This window comes from Macaca fascicularis, chromosome 12 (assembly GCF_037993035.2).
Source record: "Macaca fascicularis isolate 582-1 chromosome 12, T2T-MFA8v1.1".
NCBI classification, from domain to species: Eukaryota; Metazoa; Chordata; class Mammalia; order Primates; family Cercopithecidae; genus Macaca; species Macaca fascicularis.
Window position 1 is genome coordinate 48,424,503 of NC_088386.1, and position 23,948 is coordinate 48,448,450.

The following is a 23,948-nucleotide window of genomic DNA, read 5'->3' on the forward strand; positions in this document are numbered from 1 at the left end:
GAGGAATTCACTGGTAAAGCCATCTAGGTCTGGAGATTTTTTTTGTTGTGGTAAACTTTCAATTACAGATTCCATTTCTTGTCTAGTATAGCAATATTCTAATTTTCCATTTCTTTTGTGTTACTTTTGTAAGTTGTAGTTATCTAGAAATTTATTACTTTTATATGCATTTTCAAATTTACTGGCAAACATTTATAATATTTTCTAATTTTTCTTTTTAATGTCCATAATGTCTATAGTGATATCCTCCTTTGTTTGCGGGATATTGGTAATTTGTGCTTTTTTTTTTTTTTCTTCTTCTTACTTTACTTGTTAGGGGTTATAATTTTATTAGTTTTCTTAAAAATTAAATTTTGGATTTGTTAATTTTCTCTGTGGTGCATATTTTTTACTTCATCTGTTTCTACTCTTATCTTTATAACTTTTCCCATCTACTTTTCTTTGAATTTAATTTGCTGTCGTGTTCTAACTCCTTGAGATAGACATTCAGATAATTGCTTTTCAGTTGGTATTTTTGTTTAAAATATTCATTTTAGGTTAAAATGCCTCCTATAATTATAGTTTTAGCTTAACTCCATAATATTGATTATATTATATTTTAGTTATAATTTAAAATATTTTCTAATTTCCATTGTAGTTGTTTCTTTGACTCCTAAGTTGGTTAGTTTCCAAGTACTTGGGGATTTTAAAATTATCTTTTTTGTTACCAATCTCTAGGTTAATTTACCTCAATGATTCAAATATTTTGATGTTAGTTGAGATTTGCTTTATGGCCCATCTTATGGTAAATTTTGGTAAGTATTTCTGTGCTTGTGAAAAATGTTTATTCTGTTGTTTTGGCTCAAGTATTCATGAAAATAAAGTAAATCATTATTTGTATCATTAAGATTTTTATTGCATATTCTATCTACTCCTGAGATAGCTGTCTTAAATTTTCCCACTATGATTACGGATGCATCCATTTCTCTCTTTAGTTCTTTTAAATATTACTTTACATATTTCAAAGCTATACTATAAGGAAGATACAAGTGTAAAATTGTTGTATTTCTGTTCTTACCATTATGAAAATCATTCTTTACCTCTTATCATTATGGGAATCCTTCTTGTTGACATCTGGTATCTTGCCTTAAAGTATATTTTTATGATAGTATGACTGTAACAGGTTTTATAAAGATTAGTTTTTGCACATTATATAATTTTTCTATCATTTTACTTACGTGTTTTTATATTTAAGTTGTGGTTCTTATAAGCAAGATATACATTTTAATTTTTTATATCTAATTTTTGTGGGTACATAGTAGTGTATATACTTATGGGGTACATGGGATGTTTTGATACAGGCATGTAATGTGAAAGAAGTGCATCATGGAGAATGGGGTATCCGTTTTCTCAAGCATTTAATTCTTTGAGTTATAAACAATCGAATTACACTCTTTATTTTAAATGTACAGTTAATTCTGACTATAGTTAATCTGTTGTGCTATCAAATCGTAGGTCTATTCATCCTTTCTATTTTTTGGTACCCATTAATCATCTCCACTGCCCCCCTACCCCCAACCCTCCCACTACGCTTCCAAGGCTCTGGTAACTATGTCCATGAGTTAAATTGTTTTGAATTTTAGATCCCATAAACAAGTAAGAATATGCTGTCTTTGTCTGTCTGTGCCTGACTTGTTTCACTCAACCTAATGATCTCCAGTTCCATCCATGTCATTGCAAATGACTGGATCTCATTCTTTTTTATGGCTGAATAGTAGTAGTCCATTGTGTATATGTACCACATTTTCTTTATCAACTCATCTGTTGATGCACACTTACGTTGCTTCCAAATCTTAGCTATTGTAAACAGTGCTGCAACAAACATAGGAGTGTGGATATTTCTTTGATAAACTGATTTCCTTTCTTCTGGGTGTATACCTAGATGTAGGATTGCTGGGTCATATGACAGCTCAATTTTTAGCTTTTTGAGAAATCTCCAAAGTGTTTTCCATAGTGGTTGTATTGATTTAAATTCCCACCAACAGGGTACAAGGGTTTTTTTTTCCTCTAGATCTTTGCTAGCATTTGCTATTGTCTGTCTTTTGGATATAAGCCCCATTTCAACTGTGGTGAGATACTTCATTGTAGTTTTGAATTACATTTCTCTGATAACCATTGATGTTGAGTACCTTTTCATATGGCTGTTTTCCATTTGCATATCTTCTTTTGAGAAATGTCCATTCATATCTTTTGCCCAGTTTTGATTGGATTATTAGATTTTTTTTCCCTATAGAGTTGAAGACATTGTTGCCCATATCTATGTCCTGGAGATTTTCCATAATGCTTTATTGTAGTAGTTTCATACTTTGAGATCTTAGATTTAGATCTAATCCATTTTGATTTGATTTTTTGTATATGGGTCTAGTTTTATTCTTCTGCATATGAATATTCAGTTTTCCCAGCACCGTTTATAGAAAAGATCTTCTTTTCCCCAGTATATGTTCTTATTACCATTGTCAAAAATGAGTTCACTGTAGGTGTGTGGATTTGTTTCTGGGTTCTCTATTTCATTACATTTGTCTATGTGTTTTTATGCAATTACCATGCTGTTTTGGTGACTATAGCTCTGCCGTATAATTTGGAGTTTGGTCATGTAATTTCCCCAGTTTTTTTCTTTTTGACTAGGATAGCTTTGGCTATTCTTTTTTTTTTTTCTGTCATTATACATTTTAGGATTTTTTTTCTATTTCTGTGAAGAATGTCATTGGTATTTTGATGAGGATTGCATTGAATCTGTAGATTGCTTTGAGTAGTATGAACATTTTAACAATATTGATTCTTATAATCCACAAACATGGAACATTTTCCCATTTTTTTGTGTCATCTTTAATTTCTTTCATCAGTGTTTTATAGTTTTCATGGTAGAGATCTTTTACTTCTTTGGTTAATTCCTTAGGTATACAATTTTTTTGTGTGGCTATTGTAAATGGGATAATTTTTTATTTTTCCTGTTGTTCATTGTTGGCATATAGGAGTGCTACTGATTTTTGTATGTTAATTTTGTATTCTGCAACTTTACTGAATTTGTTTATCAGTTCTAGTAGTTGTGCAATCTTTAGGTTTTTCCAAATATAAGATCATATCATCTGCAAACAAGGATAATTTGACTTCTTCCTTTCAAATTGTATGCCCTCTATTTCTTTCTCTTGTCTGATTGTTCTAGCTAAGACTTTCAGTGTTATGTTGAATAACTGTGGTGACAGTGGACATCAGATATGGTTTGGCTGTGTCCCCACCCAAATCTCATCTTGAATTGTAGCTTCCATAATCCCCACATATCGTAGGAGGTACCTGGTGGGAGGTAATTGAATCATGGGAGTGGGTTTTTCCTGTGCTATTCTCGTGATAGTGAATAAGTCTCACAAGATATGATGGTTTTATAAAGGGTAGTTTCCCTGCACTCGTGCTCTTGCCTGCCATCATGTAAGACGTGCCTTTGGCCCTCCTTTACCCTCTGCCATGATTGTGAAGTCTCCCCAGCCATGTGGAACTGTGAGTCCATTAAGCTTCTTTTTCTTTAAAAATTATCCAGTCTTGGGTATTTCTTCATGGCAGTATGAAAATGGACTAATACAGCATCCTTGTTGTGTTCCAGATCTTAGAGGAAATGCTTTCAGTTTTTCCCCATTCAGTATGTTACTAGTTGTGGATCTGTCATATGTACCTTTTATTATGTTCCTTCTATCTTTGACTTTTAATTTGATATGAAAAGTACATGGTATTTAATCCATACATACTTACTGTAACAACATAGTAGTATGTTTAAACCTACCATTTTACTATTTGGTTTTCTCTTGCTTTACCTGTTCTATGCTCCCTTTTCTCTCTGTTTTCTTTTTTTTGTTTTTTTGAGATGGGGTCTCACTCTATTAGCCAGGTTGGAGTGCAACGGCATGATCTTGGCTCACTGCAACCTGTTGGATCCCTTCCTTACACCATACACAAAAACCAACTGAAGATGGATTAAAGACTTAAATGTAAAACCCAAAACTATACAAACCCCTGAAAGACAACCTAGGCACTACCATCCTAGATATAGGAACGGTAAAATATTTTATGACAAAGACATTAAAAGCAATCTCAACAAAAGCAAAAATTGACAAGTGGAATCTATTAAACTTTAGAGGTTCTGCACAGCAGAAGAAACTATCAACAGTGTAAGCAGACAGCCTACAGAATGGGAGAAAATATTTACAACCTATGCATTTGACAAAGGTCTAATATCTAGCATCTACAAGGAACTTAAATTTATAAGAGAAAAACAACCCCATTAAAAAGTGGGCAAAGGACATGAACGCTTTTTTTTGCGAGAAGACATACATGCAGCCAACAAACATATGAAAATATACTCAATATAACGAATCATTAGAGATATGCAAATCAAAACGACAATGAGATGCCATCTCATACCAGTCAGAATGGCTATTACTAAAAAGTCAAAAAACAACAGATGCTGGTGAGATTGCAGAGAAAAGGGAACACTTGTACACTGTTGATGGAGTGTAAATTAGTTCAAACATTGTGGAAAGCAGTATAACAATTCCTCAAATAGCTAAAAGCAGAACTACCATTGGACCTGGTGATCCCACTACTGAGTATATATGCAGAGGAATATAAAACATTCTGCCATAAAGACACACACACATGAATGTTCACTGCAGCACTATTCACAATAGCAGAGATATGAAATCAACCTAAATGCCCATCAAGGACAGAATGGATAATGAAAATGTGGTTCATATACACTAATAGAATATTATGCAGCCATAAAAAATAATGAGATCATGTTTTTTGCAGGAACATGGATGGAGTTGGAGGCTGTCATCCCTAGCAGACTAATGCAGGAAGAGAAAACCAAATATCACACATTTTCACTTGTAAGTTGGGAGCTAAATGATGAGTACTTCTGAACACAAAGAAGGAAACAACAGACACTGTGGTCTACTTGAGGGAGGAGGGAGAGTGGAAGGAGGGAGAGGTACAGAAAAGTCACTGGGTCTTTTGTTGGGTACTGGGTCTAATACCTGAGTGATGAAATTATATATATATATATATATAAAATATATATATAATTATATATATTATAATATATATGTATCTATAATATATGTGTGTATATATACACAACAAACCCCCATGACATGTGTTTACCTGTGTAACAAGCCTTCACAGGTACGCCCAAACCTAAAATAAAACTTAAAAAAAACCAAAATACCCTTTTGGTTTTGAAATAATTTCAGACTAAAAGAAAAGTTGCAATAATAATATAAGAAGTTTCTGTATGTTCTTTATTAAGATTTTCTAAGTATTAACATTTCACCAATTTTTACTCATATTCATCCTCTCTGATGCATAGATAAATGCATTTGTTTTTCTTTTAAACTGTTTTAGAGTAAATTGTAATTATAATTCTCTTGAACTTCATTGCCATTTGCTAAAATTTAGGTATTGTATCTTTGTCATGGAATGTTATTTTCTCTGGATGTATAATTCTAGGGTGGATTAAAAAGAAATCTTTCAGCAGTTTTTCTGTTGTTTTCTAGCTTGTATCACTTCTGTGAAGAACTTAGTGTTTGACTGCTCATTTGAAGCTAATGTAATTATTTCCTTTAGATGATTTTCAATATTTTTTCCTTTATCATTATCCCTTTTTAGGAGTTTTGGCCATAATATGCTCAGATGTGTTTTTTAAAAATTTAATCTCTTTTGGCTTCTTTGAACTTTACAAATCTGTAGATTTTTTTTTTTTTTACAAGTCTTAAAACATTTTCAACCATACTTCTTCAAAAGTTGCTTTGGCCTAATTCTCTTGTCCCCTTTGTCCCAGATCACCACTTTTATGAATGTGTGACTTTTTCCTTATGTTCATGTCTCTTAAACTCTTTTTGTTTTTTCTGTCATTTTTCTTCCTGTGCTTGGGTTTGAGTACTTTATAATAACTTATTTTCTTGTTCACTATTCCTGCATTCATTTTGTGTTGAAATAATAATTGCCTTCTTAAAGTCGATTATTCTACTTTTCAGTTCTACATTTGAAATTTGATTGTTTTTATAGACTTTAATTCTCAGGCAAAATTCTCCAACTTGTCATCTATTTTCTTAAACATCATTTATACATAACTTATATAGATGATAATTGGGTCATCTATGAATGTGTTTTTCTTTCTGCCTTTCTCCTGGTTCTGTTTCTTTGTATGCCTAGAAATTCTTTTTAATTGAGTGCTGACATAGTATATGAAAAATTGTAGAAGCTCTGCAGGATGTTATCTTCCTCCAGAGAGGATCCACTTTATCCTCTGTCAGGCACCTAGGGGAGGGGCAGGCTCCTTAATCTAGGTAGGATTAAGGTTACTCTAGGCTATGTTTGTGACTTTTGAAGTCTAGATTCAGGTTTTTTCCCATCTCAGAAGACAGCACTCAAAAGAACCCTCAGGATACTTACCAGGGCCTTCAGGATTTGGCAGGTCCCGAACTCTAATTTTAGCATTCCAGTCATTAGTCTGAACTCTAATCATCAGCACTATGAGACCGTGGAAAACCTCTACTGAGATTTCCTGCAGCTTTTTCTCAGCTTCTTATCCTTGTGTAATCTAAGAATTGGTCAGTGCAATGAGAGGAAAACTCAGGAGTTTGAGCTTACTTCTCTATGCTTTTTCTCTGTCCGTGGTCTTGGCAAACCTAGATCTTCTGGCTGCCTTAGCAGGCCCAAAGTACAATATTTTTCTTCTTATCTCTATGAAAAAGCTCACTTGGCCCCTTTGATTCTTAGCATTTGCATTCTGCAAAACTTTTTAGCCTCTGCCTTCAACCTCTGCCTTCTTGCTTAAGACTCAGCAAATGCCCCAAGGGGAAAACTGTCTGCAGAATATTGGGCTCACCTCAAAGAATTTCCCTCCTCTCAGAGATCTTGGCCCCTCCATTCCCAAATGTCCCCAGAATTCTTCAGGCAAACCTTAAAGACTATTTTATACAGACAGCTTTTGTGGTTACTTTTGGGGCGAGTGTTGGTCTATTAAAACTATTCTATTGCTATAAGCAGGATTTCCATATTCATTTTTGATGTATGAATTCTTTTGAAAACAAAATTTTAAAACTGCTAAGTGTATGGAAGTCTTAATAATTCATGTCATTGAAGGCTATTTGAAAAAATATTTACTGATTCTTTAATAATTTTTTTCATGATCGACTCCTGCCCTTTCTTACAATGTATGCACTCTAATATAAACACTTGGCACCTCCATCAGCTAAAATAGACAAAAGTTGTAGAAGGAGACTTTGTCTTAGGCATTTGCTTGATTGAAGTTTTCATGTTGAATATTGTTCTCTACCTATAAATGGAACACTCAAGATTAACACCTTCTCCCTGAGCAAGTGCCATGGATGAAGCAGACTGTCAGGAACATTAATGATAACTGACAGCTCTAGAGAAAGGAAGCAGGTCTATAAATGCACTGGTGCCCTTGTAGAGTAAATTCAGTCAGCAGGCACTTGGAGAAGGTGTTATTTCAGCCTTAAAGTGAAAGACAGGGTTGGCCACCAAGTAAAAGGTTTTATATTTTGAAAACTGCCATAATTTTTCTTCTCTTTGTCATCTCAAGTAAGTAACATGTAAGTAGCTTAGAAATGATCCTGCCCATCTGAAGCCAATGTAATAGATAAGTTGTCCTTTCAAGGTCTCTTTCAATTCAGTTTCCATGTTATTATTAAAACAAAAGTTAATATGGTCTTATGCAGAATTAGTATACTTTTCACATAAATAAAATTATATGCTTTTCTTGAAAATTTCCATTTCCATTTCCCTGGTCATGTCTTCACCTAGAATGAACTTGGTTCTGCTCTTTGCAGTTTACTTTGAGAGGTTCCTTCAATTCACCATCTTGAAGAAGCCATCCCTGGTTTTCACATCCAGTCTGATTATGCCTTCACTCATATTTATTAATACTTGTCATGTGCCAAGTGTTGGAGACAAATGACCAAACTGAATGATCACATTTAATAATAAAAATACACAATGAAAAAGGTCACCATTTTTAAAGTGCAGACTATTAAGTTCAGAGAAGCTAAGAAATTTACTCAGTCACACAGTTTTTGAATAACGTTGCTTTTTTGGAAAACTCTGTTACATTTCCAGTTGGTAATATATAGATATTAAATTCTGTTTGTTTTTGATCACCTGTGTTTTTTAAATACAGCCTTATACAACCCATTGTTCTTCCTTCCTGTGCTTATAGAAGACTATGGAAATAATGGTTTATGGACGTCTTTTGAATTAACTATTTGAAATATAAAAGAATCATCATTGTGCTAGAAGGATCATCAAGAGCTCTGCTTTGTTTCACATCCTGATAAGCAGAGAGACCAATATCTATTGCCACATAGATAACACTCGAGATACAGTATTTTAAAACATGATCCAAATCTGAACACTGCAGGGTGGAGGGTGAGATTAAAATTAAGTAGATTCTGACAATCACGAAAAATACTTCTGGAGACCTATACAATCAGTATAGGTTAATTCCAGTGAGCTTGCATCTGAGGGTGATATCAACCAACTTCTGCTTTTGTAACTAGCACGAGCATGTTTCTTTATCCAACATGAGTCACCTTCTAAGATTGATGTAGTTACAGATTGCCTCTGTAACTAACACAATGTCCCTGCTCCCCAATCCTCCCTTATTAAAATTCTATGTAATATCAGCAGTTTGCTTAATTCTGTGAGACTTTTCCCAATTAGTAATGCTCTCATTTCCTAAGGAGAACAATAAATTAACTTTGCAGCTTTTATTTTGTTTCAGAGTTTGAATGGTGGTCTCACCTCTTGATAGATAACAGTATATGTCAACACCTTTGTTTTTTTTAGTGAAAGTAACAACTTTGTTCAACTTCTCAAATCAATTATTTGTTGGAAATAAATTCACATACCAAATTATGGATTTATTACATAATTAAACCCTTCTTACCAAAAGTAAATTTCACTGGATTGTCACATTAATAAACATTGAGAAATTTAAACCTTTATTCTCTTTGTAGCAGCGTGGAATGTGTTTCATTGATGTATAACATCCATTTTATATAGTTTACATGTGACATCAGCCTCTTGAAGTGGAACATTAACAAATCTGACATGCTTAAAGTGTGAAGAGCTAGGGACTTAAAAATGAAACTTCCTGGAAAATCCCTAGGAGTAAGCTAAGAGTTGATGAGAGATGGACAGTGAATAGCAAATAGATCTGATGGATGTTCTCTAATATGAGACTACACTGGGCCATTTCTATACCTTTCTGTATACATCCTAATAAGCCTAGCAACAGAAAGTAGATTGGAAGGGTATGTCTTTAAGGGAAACTAATTTGGTGATGAGTTCTCCAGTAGGCCACAGAGTGAAGCTTTTGATGGTGGTGATGGAGCTGGCAGGGAAGTGACTTGATACCAGTCCAGGGCTGCATTGGGGTTATATTGCCAGTGGAGATGGGATCATGATGGACTGGAAGAAATGTAAAAGACTTGGTGATTAAAGGTCTTTATACAGGTTGGGTGCAGTGGCTTATGCCTGTAATCCCAGCACTTTGGAAGATCGAGGTAGGTGCGTCACTTGAGGTCAGGATCTCGAGACTGGCCTGGCCAACATGGTGAAATCATGTCTCTGCTAAAAATATAATAGCTGGGTGTGGTGGCGCATGCCTATAATCCCAACTACTCAGGAGGGTGAGGCACGAGAATCACTTGAACCCGGGAAGCAGAGGTTGCAGTGAGCCGAGATTATGCCACCGTACTCTATCCTGGGCAACAAAGTGAGACTCTGTCTCCAAAAAAAAGAAAAAGATGAAGAAAAAAAGTATTTATAAGAATGAAGTGCAGATGTGATTGGAGGGGAGAAAAAGACAAATGGCCAGATTGTGATCAGGGAGGAGAGAATGCTAAGGTAAGGATCTCAGATATATTACATTCAAGTCAAAAATATTTTTTGAAACTCAGTGGTGTATTATGTGATGGTTATTTTGCCAGATGCTGTGGGCGGTACAAAAATGAGTAAGATGTAGCTTCTGCTCTCATGGAACTTACAGTCTCATGGGCCTTTATAGGCTTTATGATGGGCTTTATGATGAGGATGTTCAGAGGTGTTTATGGCTGATTTGGGAAGGAGGCCATAAAAGCCAAGAGGAAATACATATTGTGAGGTCCATAAACCAGATGGGCATTAACATAAATGCTAAAGGCTGAAGAAAGGCAGGGAAGGGGGACTAAACGGGAAATGGAAATGCCATACAGCACCAAAATGTAGAAGACAGTTATGACTTGCTTCTTTCTTTTATTTTCTTTCTTTAGGATTATTTAGTAGGGGACGGGAAGTGGGGAACCATGTGGGAACCCGCAGCAGATGACAGAACATTTTTAGAGAAATCAGATATACTTTTGATATAGTTTGGATATTTGTTCCCTGCAAATCTTGTGTTGAAATGTGATCTCAATGTTGGAGGTGGGGCCTGGTGGGATGTATTTGGATCATGGAGGAGGCTCCTTTATGAATGGCTTGGTGCCCTCCTTGCATTAATAAGTGAGTTATTGCTTTATTGATTCAGGTGAGAGCTGATTGTTTTAAAAAGCCTGTTACACCTTCCCTTCCTCACTCCCTCTCTCGCCATGTGATGGCCTGCTCCCACTTCGCCTTCTGCGGTGATTGGAAGCTTCCTGAGGCCCTCACCGAAGCAGATGCCAGTGCTACACTCCTTGTACAGCCTGCAGAACCCAAGTATACCTTTTTTTCCTTGTAAATCCATAGATATTCCTTTATAGCAACCCAAAATGGATTCAGACAAAATTTATGAGGAGAGGTGGGTCTGGCTGATTATTATGTAATTACATTGTTACTCTCGATATTAAAGGCCACATAAATTGCCTGAAAATGTGAATTCACACTTGAAAATTTGAGGCTTTCTTTTGGAGGGAATGCATGCATATCAAAAAATTGTTAGCAGCTGCCCAATATCTTCTGATCATTTTTCAGTATCTCATACCAAGCCTAAGCACAAAATGTCTGGAGAATAATGCAGTATTAAATGATGATTATTTGTATATGGATCAACTCTAGGAAAAAATATAATTTTGGAGAGGTTAGATGATAACATTAAAGATAAATCAGTAAAATTAAGATCAAAAGCCTGACCTTGGACTGAATTTGGGAGTAAAGTTTTAAAATTCAAGATTTCTTGTGCTTAATCCTCTTAAGCCAAACTATTACACTTTGTAACCAGAATCACCAGTAATTTATCCACAGTATCCTAATGGCTCTAATTTATGCTGCAGACCTCATCTGCACTACTTCGTTTGGTTTTAACAAAAAAGCCTTTTTTTCCCAACATGCATAGTTAGGTTTTATATGATTATTATAGGGAAGCTTGTTAGCAGTAAGGGAGTGCAGAGATGAAAGCATATTTTCTCAGATGGGCTGTCTTTCTGAATGCTGTTTGCTGGAAGGTAGCAGTTATGAAAGGAAATGATGGCTGCTGCTGAAGAGTCTGAAGGGGTCTGAGGGCTTTTCAGAGCACAGGCTGATGGGCATGAGGTGAATAGTTGTTGGTGGGTTTAATCCTAATTTGTCACCAACTCAGAGCCTGGATAGCTCACAATAGAAGATGACAGGTGTTTTAAAGCATGAGGCAAGTGTGTAACTTGGCTTTGTACAGAGGTCACAAAGTGCTGGTTAACTTGGATATTGCTATGCCCTTCATTTTACCTTAACACCTGCTTTCCTTCACAAGGTAACCAACCCCAAGGGGTCTCAGTCCTCGGTGAAATTTTTTTAAGGGGCATATTTACATCATTCCTTTGTACTTAACTTGGGTCATGTGTGGTAGCATCTATTGGATGTATTTGTGATGGGGCCGAGTGGCAGACAGTATACCTACAGTTTTAGCATTTAATTATAAGGGAAAAAGCAGATCGTCCTTGTATCACATGTTTTGGTATCAGGGCATTTCTAGCATCCAGCATTACATGTGGTGCAGTTAGGCTCATATGGATATGCGGCAGGAGGAAGATGCCCAAGGCAGATAGAAATTGAAAACAAGATTACACGCAGAGCCAAACCAGTGGCACATCATTTTTGGAAACACTGAAATATTAAACAGATATTTCACTTGGGCAGCAGATTGACTGTGCATGGTCTTTTCTGATGTTGGTGGTTTATATAGCAATTAAAAAAGAAGAAAAAGTAGAAAACATATTGAGTAAGTGACATAAATAAAGGATAAGAATTAGCTAAGAAAGGAGGTGACATTACATGTATCTGCTTACTTGTCCCAGGGTGTTTGGAAGCACATCTTGACTTTAATTGGGATACCAGTACCATCATTTAAAGCTTAGATTGCCTGTGCCAAATCCTAGGACTGCATAGGCATTCTTCTGCTTTCACTGTAAGTTTATAAGATATGTTGACTGCACCTAGAGGAGGTATAAAACTAAATGAAGATAAATGACTTGATTAGATACAAACAAATATATGTTGCATGCACTTGGAAAAGCACACAATTCCGTTTCAGGAGGGACATCATGGAAAGGAGAGGGGTTTGAAAAGTAATTTGGGGTTTGAGTAATTTGCTTTGTCTTACATAGTACTCCTCAAAGCCCACCTGGGAAAAAAAGAGGTGCTTTTTCTTTTGTTTAATTTCCTGTAAAGTGTTGATGACGTGAGGGTGCAGGCTTTCAGCAACATAGCCTGGTCCCTAATTTTTACCCATTGCTTTTCACTGGAGAAACATCAATAGAAAAACAAACAATTTTGTGTTATCTCCTTAGAATATTCTGTGAGAACTAAGACCATTCCTGTTTTCTTCCCTCTGACATCTCTTATTTTGTACATGGTCTAGCTAATCCACTATTAGGTTTAGCAAGGAAATGGCATTAAGATTTTTATTTATTTATTTTTCTGAAGAATAGGGTGAGATATCACACATTTACTTTTCAAACTACAAAGGGATTAAAAAAATGGATAAATCTTCTTGGAATTAGGTCTTTCAGTAAAGTAAGAGCTTTCATTAAATACTGACATATACTGAAGTTCAGCAGCTCCCAACCTTTCTGGCACCAGGGACCGGTTTTGTGGAAGACAATTTTTCCACAGACTGGTTGGTCGGGGATGGTTTCGGGATGAAACTGTTCCATCTCAGATCATCAGGCATTAGTTAGATTCTCATAAGGAGTGTGCAACCTGGATCCCTCACATGCACAGTTCACAATAGGGTTTGTACTCCTATGAGAATCTAATGTCACTGCTGATTTGACAGGAGGCAGATGGAGCTCAGGCAGTAATGCTCACTCCCCTGCAGCTCACCTCCTGCTGTGCAACCTGGTTCCTAACAGGTCACAGACCGGTACCAGTCCATGACCTGGAGGTTGGGGACCCCTGCTATAGTGTATGCTCTCTTGAATGTTCTAGGGAGTTTCCAGAATTAGGCTTGTGAAGCTTGTATGCATCTGTCTTCTTGTACCACAATGAGTTCCTTTTTTTAAATTCACGACACTTACTTTATCTTTTAGTCAGAGAGTGTGTGCGCGCGCGCACACACACACACACACACACACACACACACACACTCTTTGTATGTGTACACAGTATATACATTCATCCTTCAGTATCCATGGGATTGGTTCTAGGACTCCACACAGGTACTGAAATTCATGGATGCTCGAGTCCCTCATATAAAATGGTATAGTGTTTGCATATAACCTGTGCAACTCTTCCTTTAAATTTTAAATAGTCTCTAGGTTACTTATAATGCATAATACAATGCAAATGCTATGTACATAGTTGTTGTATTGGTTAGGGAATAATGACAGGAAAAAAAGTCTGTACATGTTCAGTACAGATGCAACCATTCTTTTTTTTTTTTCAACTATTTTTGATCCACAGTTGGTGGAACCCATGGATGCAAAACCCATGGATATAGAGTACTCAATATACATGTAAACTAGTTAATCAAGATTTAGTTCACCAAGAAATTCAAGAGGAAAATCTGACAAGCATGCTGTATGTAGAAGTATAACTAACATCATGAAGGGTCTGAGCCTTTTGTTCTGTCTCCTGACTCTGCTTTTCTCTGAGCCAGCTTCATTCATAGGTAGGGTCTTCCAATATAGAGGTGAGGCTGGCCACCAGCATCTCTAGACATACATTATTCTTAAAGCTATCATCTCTTTCCTTGTAGCTCAGCCAAGGCCTTGCCAATGACCTTAACTGGACTGACTTGGATTATATGGTCATTCCTGACTCAATTCCTGTGGCCAGGCCTGAATTATATGCCCATACGTAGGGGTATCAGGACCAAGGACAGCAGCATTGCCTTTTTTCCCAAAGAGATTCTGATTCTAGCCAAACATAAACCCATGTCCACTAAAGTTCCATGCCTGTAACATTAGCTTGCAACTTTCTAGGAACTGTAGGTGGAACATAAAACAAGTTTGTTTTTCAGTCCTACATATAGATTGAATCATGGGCCTAATGTTTTAAAACTACAGTGTAATGATTTCAGCAAATTTTTACAGGGCCGATGCTTTATTTAGCTATTCATTTAGAAGTCTAATATTTCTCAAAGGATTTAAATCTCCAAAAATTAGATTAGATGAGGAAACAAAGAAGAAGGCACAAGCAAATTTATCACTTTTTTTCTGGGCTCCCACAACCCCCTTCCACTCGAAGTGCTGCTTCAAATAAGTGACTGTGTGGCCATCTATAAAATCAACAACCTTTCAGATTGGCAATAGACATGACAAAGTAGCATAAATGACTTATCTGCCAACTATTGATTGATAGATATTTGCTTATTTGTATAATCTAGTTATATAAATGTATTCAAAGTTATAATTTGACATTCTGCAATTCCCATCTATGGGTTTTATATAGGAATTCTACTCTTATTCATCACTAATTCTAGTGCATCTAAGTATAAATTGAATTAGGTTTGCTTTTTTCTGGGCTTTGTTTGTATGTCTAATGTTATAGTTACTTTATAATAATTTTTATTTAGTGACTCAGGTTCTTTTAGAGACAAAATAAGAATCTAAATGTGTCAACTGTTATTATTATTAGTTTATGGGTTTGTTCAACTACTAAACTTGAGCTTCAGGAGAGAATATCCTGGGACTTTCTCATCTTTTCTAACCCTATGCTCATTAGAATAGTTGACACAAGGTAGAAAATCAACACATGCTCGCTGAATCACTGACTTCAAAGCCCTTAGAGAATTCGCTACTGAAAGAAACGTTGGAAAAAAGTTTCAGTGAGTCTTTGAATAATCATTCTCTAAGTATTTATAAGCTGTTTTTATAAGCTTGAGTATTTATTAATTGGATTCCTTTAAGGTTTATACCCCACCACACAGCTAAAATTCTGTTAGAGCCTTTTTATTAACTGTTTACATGCAAATTTGGATGAATTCTAACAAATTTTCAGAAATTACCTGTGTATATATGAAGATGAGTTAAGAAAACCCCAAATTTATGAAATTTCATTAAGAGTGGACAAGATCAGATATTGTAATAAAAATTACATGTATTAACTGCTCATTTGGAGTCCCCAATTATCTACTGAAACAAAAAAAAAAAAAGAAGAAAGTATCCCACTCTCTTGATGGAAAAATTCAGGTTTTGTTTTTTTTTTTTTTTTCTTTGTTCTTTTTTTTTTTTTTTTTTTTTTTTTAAATTTATTTATTATTATTATACTTTAAGTTGTAGGGTACATGTGCATAACGTGCAGGTTTGTTACATATGTATACTTGTGCCTTGTTGCTGTGCTGCACCCATCAACTCGTCATTTACATCAGGTGTAACTCCCAATGCAATCCCTCCCCCTCCCCCCTCCCCCTTCCCCCCTCCCCCCTCCCCATGATAGGCCCCGGTGTGTGATGTTCCCCTTCCTGAGTCCGAGTGATCTCATTGTTCAGTTCCCACCTATGAGTGAGAACATGCGGTGTTTGGTTTTCTGTTCTTGTGATAGTTTGCTAAGAATGATGGTTTCCAGCTGCATCCATGTCCCTACAAAGGACACAAACTCATCCTTTTTGATGGCTGCATAGTATTCCATGGTGTATATGTGCCACATTTTCTTAATCCAATCTGTCACTGATGGACATTTGGGTTGATTCCAAGTCTTTGCTATTGTGAATAGTGCCGCAATAAACATACGTGTGCATGTGTCTTTATAGCAGCATAATTTATAATCCTTTGGGTATATACCCAGTAATGGGATGGCTGGGTCATATGGTACATCTAGTTCTAGATCCTTGAGGAATCGCCATACTGTTTTCCATAATGGTTGAACTAGTTTACAATCCCACCAACAGTGTAAAAGTGTTCCTATTTCTCCACATCCTCTCCAGCACCTGTTGTTTCCTGACTTTTTAATGATCGCCATTCTAACTGGTGTGAGATGGTATCTCATTGTGGTTTTGATTTGCATTTCTCTGATGGCCAGTGATGATGAGCATTTTTTCATGTGTCTGTTGGCTGTATGAATGTCTTCTTTTGAGAAATGTCTGTTCATATCCTTTGCCCACTTTTTGATGGGGTTGTTTGTTTTTTTCTTGTAAATTTGTTTGAGTTCTTTGTAGGTTCTGGATATTAGCCCTTTGTCAGATGAGTAGATTGCAAAAATTTTCTCCCATTCTGTAGGTTGCCTGTTCACTCTGATGGTAGTTTCTTTTGCTGTGCAGAAGCTCTTTAGTTTAATGAGATCCCATTTGTCAATTTTGGCTTTTGCTGCCGTTGCTTTTGGTGTTTTAGACATGAAGTCTTTGCCCATGCCTATGTCCTGAATGGTACTACCTAGGTTTTCCTCTAGGATTTTTATGGTATTAGGTCTAACATTTAAGTCTCTAATCCATCTTGAATTAATTTTCGTATAAGGAGTAAGGAAAGGATCCAGTTTCAGCTTTCTACTTACGGCTAGCCAATTTTCCCAGCACCATTTATTAAATAGGGAATCCTTTCCCCATTTCTTGTTTCTCTCAGGTTTGTCAAAGATCAGATGGCTGTAGATGTGTGGTAATATTTCTGAGGACTCTGTTCTGTTCCATTGGTCTATATCTCTGTTTTGGTACCAGTACCATGCTGTTTTGGTTACTGTAGCTTTGTAGTATAGTTTGAAGTCAGGTAGCGTGATGCCTCCAGCTTTGTTCTTTTGACTTAGGATTGTCTTGGAGATGCGGGCTCTTTTTTGGTTCCATATGAACTTTAAAGCAGTTTTTTCCAATTCCGTGAAGAAACTCGTTGGTAGCTTGATGGGGATGGCATTGAATCTATAAATAACCTTGGGCAGTATGGCCATTTTCACGATATTGATTCTTCCTATCCATGAGCATGGTATGTTCTTCCATTTGTTTGTGTCCTCTTTGATTTCACTGAGCAGTGGTTTGTAGTTCTCCTTGAAGAGGTCCTTTACATCCCTTGTAAGTTGGATTCCTAGGTATTTTATTCTCTTTGAAGCAATTGTGAATGGAAGTTCATTCCTGATTTGGCTCTCTGTTTGTCTGTTACTGGTGTATAAGAATGCTTGTGATTTTTGCACATTAATTTTGTATCCTGAGACTTTGCTGAAATTGCTTATCAGCTTAAGGAGATTTTGGGCTGAGACAATGGGGTTTTCTAAATATACAATCATGTCATCTGCAAACAGGGACAATTTGACTTCTTCTTTTCCTAACTGAATACCCTTGATTTCTTTCTCTTGCCTAATTGCCCTAGCCAGAACTTCCAACACTATGTTGAATAGGAGTGGTGAGAGAGGGCATCCCTGTCTTGTGCCAGTTTTCAAAGGGAATTTTTCCAGTTTTTGCCCATTCAGTATGATATTGGCTGTGGGTTTGTCATAGATAGCTCTTATTATTTTGAGGTACGTTCCATCAATACCGAATTTATTGAGCGTTTTTAGCATGAAGGGCTGTTGAATTTTGTCAAAAGCCTTTTCTGCATCTATTGAGATAATCATGTGGTTCTTGTCTTTGGTTCTGTTTATATGCTGGATTATGTTTATTGATTTGTGAATGTTGAACCAGCCTTGCATCCCAGGGATGAAGCCCACTTGATCATGGTGGATAGGCTTTTTGATGTGTTGCTGAACCCGGTTTGCCAGTATTTTATTGAGGATTTTTGCATCGATGTTCATCAGGGATATTGGTCTAAAATTCTCTTTTTTTGTTGTGTCTCTGCCAGGCTTTGGTATCAGAATGATGTTGGCCTCATAAAATGAGTTAGGGAGGATTCCCTCTTTTTCTATTGATTGGAATAGTTTCAGAAGGAATGGTACCAACTCCTCCTTGTACCTCTGGTAGAATTCAGCTGTGAATCCATCTGGTCCTGGACTTTTTTTGGTTGGTAGGCTATTAATTATTGCCTCAATTTCAGAGCCTACTATTGGTCTATTCAGGGATTCAACTTCTTCCTGGTTTAGTCTTGGAAGAGTGTAAGTGTCCAGGAAATTATCCATTTCTTCTAGATTTTCCAGTTTATTTGCGTAGAGGTGTTTATAGTATTCTCTGATGGTAGTTTGCATTTCTGTGGGGTCGGTGGTGATATCCCCTTTATCATTTTTAATTGCGTAGATTTGATTCTTCTCTCTTTTCTTCTTTATTAGTCTGGCTAGTGGTCTGTCAATTTTGTTGATCTTTTCAAAAAACCAACTCCTAGATTCATTGATTTTTTGGAGAGTTTTTTGTGTCTCTATCTCCTTCAGTTCTGCTCTGATCTTAGTTATTTCTTGCCTTCTGCTAGCTTTCGAATGTGTTTGCTCTTGTTTCTCTAGCTCTTTTAATTGTGATGTTAGAGTGTCAATTTTAGATCTTTCCTGCTTTCTCTTGTGGGCATTTAGTGCTATAAATTTCCCTCTACACACTGCTTTAAATGTGTCCCAGAGATTCTGGTATGTTGTATCTTTGTTCTCATTGGTTTCAAAGAACATCTTTATTTCTGCCTTCATTTCGTTATGTACCCAGTAGTCATTCAGGAGCAGGTTGTTCAGTTTCCATGTAGTTGAGCGGTTTTGATTGAGTTTCTTAGTCCTGAGTTCTAGTTTGATTGCACTGTGGTCTGAGAGACAGTTTGTTATAATTTCTGTTCTTGTACATTTGCTGAGGAGTGCTTTACTTCCAATTACGTGGTCAATTTTGGAGTAAGTACGATGTGGTGCTGAGAAGAATGTATATTCTGTTGATTTGGGGTGGAGAGTTCTGTAGATGTCTATTAGGTCTGCTTGCTGCAGAGATGAGTTCAATTCCTGGATATCCTTGTTAACTTTCTGTCTCGTTGATCTGTCTAATGTTGACAGTGGAGTGTTGAAGTCTCCCATTATTATTGTATGGGAGTCTAAGTCTCTTTGTAAGTCTCTAAGGACTTGCTTTATGAATCTGGGTGCTCCTGTATTGGGTGCATATATATTTAGGATAGTTAGCTCTTCCTGTTGAATTGATCCCTTTACCATTATGTAATGGCCTTCTTTGTCTCTTTTGATCTTTGATGGTTTAAAGTCTGTTTTATCAGAGACTAGTATAGCAACCCCCGCTTTTTTTTGTTCTCCATTTGCTTGGTAAATCTTCCTCCATCCCTTTATTTTGAGCCTATGTATGTCTCTGCGTGTGAGATGGGTCTCCTGAATACAGCAGACTGATGGGTCTTGACTCTTTATCCAGTTTGCCAGTCTGTGTCTTTTAATTGGAGCATTTAGTCCATTTACATTTAAGGTTAAGATTGTTATGTGTGAACTTGATCCTGCCATTATGATATTAACTGGTTATTTTGGTCATTAGTTGATGCAGTTTCTTCCTAGCCTCGATGGTCTTTACATTTTGGCATGTTTTTGCAATGGCTGGTACCGGTTGTTCCTTTCCATGTTGAGTGCTTCCTTCAGGATCTCTTGTAAGGCAGGCCTAGTGGTGACAAAATCTCTAAGCATTTGCTTATCTGTAAAGGATTTTATTTCTCCTTCACTTATGAAACTTAGTTTGGCTGGATATGAAATTCTGGGTTTAAAATTCTTTTCTTTAAGAATGTTGAATATTGGCCCCCACTCTCTTCTGGCTTGGAGAGTTTCTGCCGAGAGATCTGCTGTTAGTCTGATGGGCTTCCCTTTGTGGGTAACCCGACCTTTCTCTCTGGCTGCTCGTAAGATTTTTTCCTTCATTTCAACTTTGGTGAATCTGGCAATTATGTGTCTTGGAGTTGCTCTTCTCGAGGAGTATCTTTGTGGCGTTCTCTGTATTTCCTGGATTTGAATGTTGGCCTGCCCTACTAGGTTGGGGAAGTTCTCCTGGATGATATCCTGAAGAGTGTTTTCCAACTTGGTTCCATTTTCCCCCTCACTTTCAGGCACCCCAATCAGACGTAGATTTGGTCTTTTTACATAATCCCATACTTCTTGCAGGCTTTGTTCATTTCTTTTTCTTCTTTTTTCTTTTGGTTTCTCTTCTCGCTTCATTTCATTCATTTGATCCTCAATCGCTGATACTCTTTCTTCCAGTTGATCGAGTCGGTTACTGAAGCTTGTGCATTTGTCACGTATTTCTCGTGTCATGGTTTTCATCTCTTTCATTTCGTTTAGGACCTTCTCTGCATTAATTACTCTAGCCATCAATTCTTCCACTTTTTTTTCAAGATTTTTAGTTTCTTTGCGCTGGGTACGTAATTCCTCCTTTAGCTCTGAGAAATTTGATGGACTGAAGCCTTCTTCTCTCATCTCGTCAAAGTCATTCTCTGTCCAGCTTTGATCCGTTGCTGGCGATGAGCTGCGCTCCTTTGCCGGGGGAGATGCGCTCTTATTTTTTGAATTTCCAGCTTTTCTGCCCTGCTTTTTCCCCATCTTTGTGGTTTTATCTGCCTCTGGTCTTTGATGATGGTGATGTACTGATGGGGTTTTGGTGTAGGTGTCCTTCCTGTTTGATAGTTTTCCTTCTAACAGTCAGGACCCTCAGCTGTAGGTCTGTTGGAGATTGCTTGAGGTCCACTCCAGACCCTGTTTGCCTGGGTATCAGCAGCAGAGGCTGCAGAAGATAGAATATTTCTGAACAGCGAGTGTACCTGTCTGATTCTTGCTTTGGAAGCTTCCTCTCAGGGGAGTACTCCACCCTGTGAGGTGTGGGGTATCAGACTGCCCCTAGTGGGGGATGTCTCCCAGTTAGGCTGCTCAGGGGTCAGGGACCCACTTGAGCAGGGAGTCTGTCCCTTCTCAGATCTCAACCTCCGTGTTGGGAGATCCACTGCTCTCTTCAAAGCTGTCAGACAGAGTCGTTTGCGTCTGCAGAGTTTTCTGCTGCTTTTGTTGTTGTATAGTTGTGCCCTGTCCCCAGAGGTGGAGTCTACAGAGACAGGCAGGTTTCCTTGAGCTGCTGTGAGCTCCACCCAGTTCGAGCTTCCCAGCGGCTATGTTTACCTACTTAAGCCTCGGCAATGGCGGGCGCTCCTCCCCCAGCCTCGCTGCTGCCTTGCCGGTAGATCACAGACTGCTGTGCTAGCAATGAGGGAGGCTCCGTGGGTGTGGGACCCTCCCGGCCAGGCGTGGGATATGATCTCCTGGTGTGCCTGTTTGCTTAAAGCGCAGTATTGGGGTGGGAGTTACCCGATTTTCCAGGTGTTGTGTGTCTCAGTTCCCCTGGCTAGGAAAAGGGATTCCCTTCCCCCTTGCGCTTCCCAGGTGAGGCAATGCCTCGCCCTGCTTCAGCTCTCGCTGGTCGGGCTGCAGCAGCTGACCAGCACCGATCCTCCGGCACTCCCCAGTGAGATGAACCCAGTACCTCAGTTGAAAATGCAGAAATCACCGGTCTTCTGTGTCGCTCGCGCTGGGAGTTGGAGACTGGAGCTGTTCCTATTCGGCCATCTTGCTCCGCCCCCAAAATTCAGGTTTTGAAAGCAATAAATAGACTGCGTGACATAAGCTTTCTCAAGAAACAGACATAATTTGGTGAAATTTAAAACAAGGATCAGATGTGTTACTTTGGTAGAGTAGGAAACTGATATGCTCAAGATTTTAGATGTCTTTAAAATAAAAACCTTACCAATAGAGGCATTATATACGATAGTAGCTAACTTTCAATTTCCGAACTAAGATGGCTTAAATAATTTACTGTGCATAAAAGTTACATAATTATGCTCAAATAGCCACAACTACCTTTTTTTTTTCTTTTTTTTCTTTTTTAAATGAGACAGAGGTTCACTCTTGTTGTCCAGGCTGGAGTGCCATGGCACGATCTTGGCTCACTGCAACCTCCGCCTCCCAGGGTTCAAGTGATTCTCCTGCCTCAGCCCCCTGAGTAGCTGGGATTACAGGTGCCTGCCATCATGTCCAGCTAATTTTTTGTATTTTTAGTAGAGATGGGGTTTCACCACGTTAGCCAGGCTGGTCTTGAACTCCTGACCTCAAGCGACCTACCTGCCTCAGTCCCCCAAACTGCTGGGATTACAGCTGTGAGCCACCACGCAGGCCTGCCTCTTGAATTAAATTATGGACATTTAGAAATGAGGCTCCATGTGTGTTGTGGGAAGTCAGGGACCCTGAATGGAGGAACCAGCTGAAGCTGCGGCAGAACATAAATTGTGAAGATTTCATGGAAACTTATTAGTTCCCAAAATTAATACTTTTATAATTTCTTATGCCTGTCTTTACTGTAATCTCTGAACATAAATTGTGAAGATTTCATGAACACTTATCTCTTCCCCAGTCAATACCCTTGTGTTTTCATATGCCTGTCTTTAATCTCTTAATCCTGTCATCTTCGTAAGCGGAGGAGGATGAATGTCACCTGAGGACCTTGTGATTGTATCAACTGCACAAATTGTTTGTAGAGCATGTGTGTTTGAACAATATGAAATCTGGGCATCTTAAAAAGGAACAGGATAACAATGATGTTCAGGGAACAAGAGAGGTAACTTTGAACTGGCCGCCAGTGAGCCAGACAGAACAGAGCTATGTTTCTCCTCTTTCATAAGCAAATAGGAGAAATATTGCTGAATTCTTTTTCTCAGCAAGGAACATCCCTGAGAAAGAGAATGCGCCCTGAAGGTAGGCTTATAGATGACCCCTTTTAAGGTGTCCCGTCTTCTATGGTCGAAGCCGAAGGGATGAAATAAGCCCCGGTCTCCTGTAGTGCTCCCAGGCTTATTAGGACAAGGAAAATTCCCACCTAATAAATTTTGGTCAGACAGGTTATCTGCTTTCAAACCCTGTTTCCTAATAAGATGTTATCAACGACAATGCGTGCCAGGAACTTCATTAGCAATTTTAATGTCGCCTTATCCCATGGTCCTGTGATCTCGCCCTGCCTCCGTTTGCTTTGTGATATTTTATTACCTTGTGAAGTATGTGATCTCTGTGACCCACTCCCTCCCCTTTTGATAATCGCTAATAAAAACGTGCTGGTTTTAGGGCTTGGGGAACATCATGGATCCTGCCGACTTGTGATGTCTCCCCCGGACACCCAGCTTTAAATTTCTTTCTCTTGTGCTCTTTCCCTTTATTTCTCAACCCAGCTGAGACACTTAGGAAATAGAAAAGAACCCACGTTAAACATCGGGAGCAGGTTCTCCCGATACATGTGCATTTTATGTACTAATGCTGTGATTCTTAAAACTCATATTTACTGTATTTATGTAGCTTATTGGACGTTGAAAAGTTGACATGGTGAAACAGTTCTGATGGCCTCCAAGAAGCATGTACAATCTAAAAAAGCATAGGGAAGATTTCACTTAAATATGGATCGCAGTTGCCTCAGACCCACTCCTCACACAGGTTACACCTGTGCTGTGCTGTAACAAAGTATAGTAATAATCATACTTTATATAATATTTAATAAGGAAATGGCAAACATGCACCGTAACATTAAATGGGAGAAGAAAGAATAGTTAAAAAGTTAAGAACACATTTTCAGTTGATTC

General features: G+C 37.7%; 1 long non-coding RNA gene across 1 annotated transcript in view; it reads left to right on the forward strand.

Annotated features, from left to right (window-relative positions):
* LOC135966427 (uncharacterized) overlaps window positions 1-23,948 on the forward strand; it is a 75,670-nt gene that overhangs the window by 42,374 nt on the left and 9,348 nt on the right. Inside the window, exon 2 of the long non-coding RNA XR_010579748.1 lies at window positions 4,837-4,916. This is a non-coding gene — a long non-coding RNA (uncharacterized lncRNA). The remainder of the gene's footprint in view (window positions 1-4,836; window positions 4,917-23,948) is intronic.